Here is a 7386-nt window from a genome sequence, read left to right on the forward strand (position 1 = left end):
TACCCAGAGCACGCCACGCGCCCCTAGACACTGCCTACCACACCCCTCACCACACCCCTGCTGCCTGGGCACTGCAGGGCACGTGGGGTCCTAGGTGCCTTGGTATCCCGAGGTGTGGAGGGCGTGGGCGTGGCGCGGGTGCTGACCGTGCCATGGGGCGGGTGGGTGACTGGCGGAGTTGCGTAAATGGTGTACTTCGGCCTTGAGGACGTCGTAAGCGGGCGGTGTGCGGCCGTCAGCCACGCCCGCGCGAGGGCCAGGGAGAGGTGAGGCACGGCGGTGACGCGAGGCGCTTTGTTCACTTTCTTCCTCGATGCTTTGTCTGGAGTACAGGACAGCCAGTTACTGCCACGTCACGGCGCCCTGAACGCTGAACGCTGGCGCCTTGTTAGGATGCCATTGCCAAGGTTGTGTGTGTGTGTGTGTGTGTGTGTGTGTGTGTGTGTGTGTGTGTGTGTGTGTGTGTGTGTGTGTGTGTGGAGCCATGACATCCGGGACTCAGGAATACACACCGGTGCTCAGTACTCTTTGTGTGTTGTGCACAAAGGCTAAAGAGCAGCACGCTGAAGGCTGGAAGCGTCTTGCCTGAGAGAATTCTTCCCTCAAGGATAGAGAGGAGATCTTTAATATTTATTTCTCATTGTCAAGCTGCAATGATTATTGAAAACCATCAGTTAGCGTGGCTTCGCCTGGCTGGTGGTATTGGAATCCCCGCCGCCGCGTCCCCCGCGTGGTGGGCGCCGCCAGTGTACCGCGCGTCACGTCCACCCCTCCTGCGCGCTGACCTCAAAAACATGATGAAAAGAAAAAAAAAGAAAAAAAAAACATTTCATAGGTGGTATTCTAGTACAGTGTGTTCAAACAATATTATCTCCCCCTGGCTGAGCGCGCCCCAGTGAGTGGCGGCCGCGGGGCAGTAGTTGACAGGTATCTGTTATTCCACGTGAATCTTTATGAACGCTTTGTTCTCGTTTTATCAGATACTGTAAGGCTGCACCGATTATTACTATCTATTAAACTCTTGCAATGTGTGTGTGTGTGTGTGTGTGTGTGTAATATATATATATATATATATATATATATATATATATATATATATATATATATATATATATATATATATATATATATATATATATATATATATATATATACACACACACACACACACACACACACACACACACACACACACACACACACACACACACACACACACACACACACACACACACACACACATAATGAGTATCATTTGTGGCATGCAAACCAACTAAAAGGAAAGCCTGTGTTACCGTCACCAGACAGCGAGGTGTGAAGTAATCTGGTCGTCGCTCAGCTCCGGGTGGCAGATGGTAACAAATGTCCCTTATTCCCCTCATATTGCATTCTTATATATATATATATATATATATATATATATATATATATATATATATATATATATATATATATATATATATATACACACACACACACACACACACACACACACAGAGAGAGAGAGAGAGAGAGAGAGAGAGAGAGAGAGAGAGAGAGAGAGAGAGAGAGAGAGAGAGAGAGAGGGGGGGGGGTGCTATGCAGTGTAGTGTGGTAATAAATAGCAGGTAGATGAGCTCCACTTGGCTGGATCTGTTGCCTAGAACTTTAAATGATGGAAGGCGTGTGTGCAGCGACCCGCTTAAAGAGAGAGGCGCCTCCACGCTGCTGCTGCTGCTGCTGCTGCGGAGCCTCTAGGGCGGCACCTGTTGGCGGCGGTGTTGCTGGTGGTGTTGGTGTAGAGGGATGAGGGGCGGCAGCAAACACTCGGGGCCTTGTTGGAGTAATGGCGCCCCGCGTGTCCTGGAGGCACGCTGAGACGGGCGGCGTGAAGGCGCTGCATTTTTGCCTCCACAATGAGACGTGACGTCTTATATTGGCTGCCCGCCTTTAAGAGGATCGCGCCCCGGGATAAAGATAGATAGCTGTATGTGTGGTAATGCTGCTGCTGGTGGTGGTGGTGCTGGTGGTATTAGTAGTTGTAGTAGTAGTTGTAGTAGTAGTAGAATTATCTGTATGTTCTTAGTACGTAATAACACTTCTATTACTACTACTACTACTACTACTACTACTGCTACTACTACTACTACTACAGCAACAACAACAACAACAACAGCTACTACTACTACTACTACTACTACTACTACTACAAATGCAAGATGAATTCACGAGAATATTCCTGTTAACTAATATGCATTTTTCTCCTTTTGCAGGTAAGTGTGCAGAATCGTGACGTCACCACCACCACCACCACCACCACCACCACTACTACTACTACTACTACTACTACTACTACTACTACTACTACTACTACTACTACTACTACTACTACTACTACTACTACTACTACTACTACTACTACTAGCACGACCCCCACTACGCATCGCCTGGAAAAGCTGTGACCCGGTCAGAATCGAGGTCACTGGGAGCTTAAAGTGATGTTGTCTTATGGAGGGCGGGAGGAGGAGGAGGAGGAGTAGGAAGAGAGAGAGAGAGAGAGAGAGAGAGAGAGAGAGAGAGAGAGAGAGAGAGAGAGAGAGAGAGAGAGAGAGAGTAGGAGGAGGAGGAGGAAGAAAGGTTACTGAAGAAAACTTTTCGTTAGATGCGCACTAACAATATAGGTGAGTGGGCGTTATGGGCGGGAAGAGGATACTGTGGGCGGGAAATGGGCGCTGGTATGGGGGAAAATTAGGTCAAGGGCGAGAGGTATGTGACATTGGGCTGGAAGTGAGTGATATGTGCGGGAGGAAGCTAGCGTGGGCGGGAAGTGGGCGGGATGACTGCAGTGGGTGAGGGCGGGAAGGCGGGCGGGCGTATTGATTGGAGGGTTGGGGGAAATGGGGGGTTGTTGGGGGTCTCTTGCGGTATAGGCAGGGAGGAGGATGAGTAGAAAGAGGAAGAGGAAGAAGAGGAGGGTGAATGGAGGACCAGGAAGAGGAGGAGGAGGAGGAGGAGGAGGAGGAGGAGGAGGAGGAGGAACATTGGGATAATGAGAATGAAAAGCTTATGATTGGTTATCCGTTGAGTGAAAGCTGTGGTGATGACTTGTGGTGATGACAGTTGTAGTGATGACCGACAGGTGTGGAGATGATGATGACTATGATGGTGACTTGTATGGTGTTGACGTTGTTATGACAGTTGTGGTGATGACTTAATGGTGATGGTGACAAGTGTGGTGCTGACATGTATAGTGACAGTATGGTGATCACGTGGTGGTGGTGACGTGTGGTGCTGACAAGTGTAATGGTGATCACGTGGTGGTGAAGGTGTGACACTCATTCAATACAGCAAGTTTCTGAATCCAAGGTAAGAAAGAAGAAAAAATGACGTTACTATTCTCTCTCTCTCTCTCTCTCTCTCTCTCTCTCTCTCTCTCTCTCTCTCTCTCTCTCTCTCTCTCTCTCTCTCTCTCTCTCTCTCTCTCTCTCTCTCTCTCTCTCTCTCTCTCTCTCTCTCTGGAGGACGCCACCACAGCACCAAAACACCTCAACACAGCATAAGCCAAACAAACACAGGGGGACCGTCTTGCCTGTGGGACTGAGACGCAGATGATGTCTCGCTTGAAGGACTGAACAAGGGGAAGGAGGAGGGAGGGACGAAGAAAATAAGAAAAGTCTCGGATTCTCAAACACTCTGCATTCTCATCACAGCTGTTTTCAAAGGCTGCAGAGATGATTTGCCGGGTTTTCAAGAGTGTTTTTCGTGTTAGTAACGGAGAAATTTTGTTAACCTGTCACTAGAACCGTATCAGTGAGCCGTGTTACTTCAGCTGTACGGTCTTTTGAAAGTATTGGAGGTGCGGTGCCGAAGTGTTTCAGATTATAGTCGTAAGTAACTGGAAGGGTGAGATGAAGGGAAGAAAGTGAGAAAGTAAGAAAAATGAGAGAAGAAAGGGAAAGGGATAGAGAGAGAGAGAGAGAGAGAGAGAGAGAGAGAGAGAGAGAGAGAGAGAGAGAGAGAGAGAGAGAGAGAGAGAGAAACAAAAGTAACAAAATGAGTGATAGGAGGGAGGAAACAAAATAAGAAAGTAACAAAAAACAATAACGCAGCTTTAAAATGACAATATAAGCAGTGACGCACAACGCTGAGGACACGACGCCCACCAGCACACCAGGACTTGAGGGCGTCAGGACTGATGGCGGTGCTGGTGGTGGCGGGGAATGCGTGCGCCGCCCTGAGGGAGTTGCGACGCTGGTGGCTAAGCGGCGTGCCTCACCTCGCCCCGCTGATAAAAGTGTAGATAAGAAGACTGCGGCCCGGCGGCTTATCGTGCCACCTGGATATCATTTGTGGCGGTTCAGGGAATGAGAGACAGCGAGAAAAAGGATGGCGTATTTTTGAACAGTTAAATATTTACTTACAGCCAATCTATAGTGCAATACAAGATTTGGTTTGTCTGTTAGTGGGTAGCCAATGAGATTAGCATGATGTGGTTTACTGGTGAAGGTGTAACAGTGTTGCCATAACAGTTTATACATATATTCCTTTTTTTTTTTTATGTAAGGGGCATTGTCTAAGAGCAGGACGGTTTATATAAAAAAAAGTCCATTGAGGTTAGCTGTCCCAAATGTAGGAAAGTAAAAAAAAAAAAAAAAAATAGGGGGATTATCCTAAGTTTTAATCATGTAACCATAAGTGTGCACATATTTTTTCTGAATCTAAAGCAACAAAAAGTTATTATAAAAAAAAAAAAAAGAAAGAAAGCTGAAGGTGTCCATATAGAAAAGAGCCAAAGGAATTCTATCCCAAAGTGACTTACAACCTTCCTCTTGAAACAGTTCACTCACACACAGACGGCAGAGTGATGGCAGTGAGTGATGCATGGAGCCGAAGCCTTCAATACGATCCGAAGTGAGGTTAGCGAAAGCAGTGTAGGCATTACTTTTATTAACACCACCAGCAGCATGGCCTCAGCACTTTGCCTTTCATCAGTACATTCAAAGGAGATGATTGGTCAGGTTCCGAAGTGTGTTTTTTATATTAACGGTGCACGCGGAATCTTGGTTAACCTATCAGTAGAAGCAGGAACCTTGAAAACCCACTCTATAACTTTCACTACAGCCTGTTAAAAAGCGGTTGAATCTCGTTTACAAACACGGATCTTTGCATTTACTCGCTATTCCCTCTCCTCCTGTGCTGTAAGTTCTCCAGGATAGCATTTCAGTATCACAAAGTTTCGTTTTTGACTAAGTTGATTCCGTCATGCTCACCTCTTCTTCCTCATCTACTTCATCTGGACGCACTTAATCCTCGCCTTGTCCAGTCCAGTGTACCAGTGTTCTTCGGATGTCTCTGCAACGCCTCCCACTGCTCTCTGTGTTGTGACTGGTTCTTGTGCCGTACTGTTGTTCTTGTGCCGTACTGTTGTCTGTGTTGTGGTGTTGTGATGTGATTGTGTTGCTCTTGTTGTTGTTATTGTTGTTGCTTTCTATTTTTCCACATCCTCGTTACATATATTTTCCTACTTTCTATTTCCTCTTTTTTTCTGCCTTTCTCCCTTTTAGCTCCTCCTTGGTGCTATAAAACCTTTGATGTCCAGCATATTTAACTGTCATTCACTCACTCATTCATTGACTCATTCACTGTAGGTCCTGCCATGCTTCCAAATTATACCTCATTCATTCATTCATTTATCTACTTCTTTGCACGAGGGGAATTAGGCCTAGGACAACAAGAACATATATAAATAAAGGCCCACAGAAGGTACACCAGGCCTATTGCTGTCCCTCACCCTATTCTTTTCACCTCATGTATCCCTCTCTCTCTATATTGTTCTTCTTTTACTTCCCCCAACTCTTCTTTCCGTTCCGTTCCGTACAGCAGCCCCCAAATAGCGTAATCAAAGGAGTTAACCCTCAGTTCTGGATATATAAGCGTCCCAACTCCTCCCTTCCTCCCCCATCAAGATCCCATCCTGGCTTATTTGATTGACAGTTTTTTTATTTATTCACTAATCTGCTTATCTGTTCATGTGTTATTGTGAAGTGCATTTGGCAGGCTGGGTAAAGGAGGTGTCCGGGTCTCCTTCTGTCTCCTTCAGTCCGCCACTTTCCAATGGTAGTGGTGATGGTAATGACAACAGTGACTTGGCGGTGTTGGTTCCCCTCTGCTGACAACAGTAATGATGGCAACGCTACCACTGCCGCCACCAGCAACAATGACAGCAGTGACAGCCGCGACAACAACATTGACGGCAACATTAACGACAACAACAACTACTACTATGACAGCGACAGGAGATGATGATGATGACGAACAACAACAACAACAACAACAACAACAAAATGAAGAAGAAGAAGAAGAAAGTGAAAAGAAAACAAGAAGAAGAGAAAGAAAAGAAGAACAAGAAGAGAAGGAAAAAAGAAAAAAATAGATGAAGATGATGATGATGATGAAGAACCAGCAAGACGAAGATGAAGAAGAAGAGAAGGAAAAGAACAAGATGAAGATGAAAAGAAAAAAAAAGAAGAAACAAGATGAAGATAAAGAGGAAGAGAAGGAAAGCAACACGATACATCACCACCACCACCACCACCACCACAGTAACACCCTTCCCCTTCCCCCCTCCCTACTCAGCGCCTCCGTCAAGTAGGTTCCTCGCGTGGGTTGAGCAGTGACGTCACCTTACCTATTGATGGCTGCCGGTGATGGAGGGGGGAAGGGGTGGCAGCAAAAGGAGGAGGAGGAGGAGGAAGAGAAGGAAAAGGAGAAGGAGGAGGAGGAGTAAATAGTGGAACATGAGAGTGGGCGGTATAGAGAGAGAGAGAGAGAGAGAGAGAGAGAGAGAGAGAGAGAGAGAGAGAGAGAGAGAGAGAGAGAGAGCTAGGTATTAACAAACTACATATGTTGAAGAGGGCTTGATGTGGTGTTGATGTGGTGACAGGTGTGGTGATGATAAGTGGTGGTGATAAGTGTGGTGATGGTATGCGGTGGTGATAACAGGCGTGCTGGTGACAGGTGTTGTGACGGTGTGATGATGACAGGTGAGGCGATAACAAGTACACTGCTGACAGGTGCTTAAAACAAAGAAATAAAATAAATAAATAATGAAAATAAATAGAGTAAAAAAAAGAAAACAAGCCGGATGTACACTTTTGCTTTCACCACACGACATAAAAAAAAAATAATAACTTGAGATTAGATAACAGCGTGGCTTATCGCAGACACATCCGTAAGGGGCAAAAGGTCTGCTGCTGGTCTGTTCTTTTTTCTTCACCTGCGCAAATGTATTCCTTTAACGAGAAGAACTAACGAGGGAATACCAGAAACAGGAACTGAACACTCTCTCTCTCTCTCTCTCTCTCTCTCTCTCTCTCTCTCTCTCTCTCTCTCTCTCTCTCTCTCTCT

General features: G+C 46.1%; 1 long non-coding RNA gene across 1 annotated transcript; it reads left to right on the top strand.

Annotated features, from left to right (window-relative positions):
* The first annotated feature begins 2804 nt into the window (after positions 1-2804).
* LOC135105170 (uncharacterized) lies at positions 2805-6852 on the top strand. Its single transcript, XR_010270735.1, has 2 exons — positions 2805-3345; positions 6037-6852. It is a non-coding gene; the product is annotated as an uncharacterized LOC135105170 (long non-coding RNA).
* Positions 6853-7386: the final 534 nt, after the last annotated feature.

The sequence above is a fragment of the Scylla paramamosain genome, chromosome 11, assembly GCF_035594125.1.
Source record: "Scylla paramamosain isolate STU-SP2022 chromosome 11, ASM3559412v1, whole genome shotgun sequence".
In the NCBI taxonomy this organism is placed as follows: domain Eukaryota; kingdom Metazoa; phylum Arthropoda; class Malacostraca; order Decapoda; family Portunidae; genus Scylla; species Scylla paramamosain.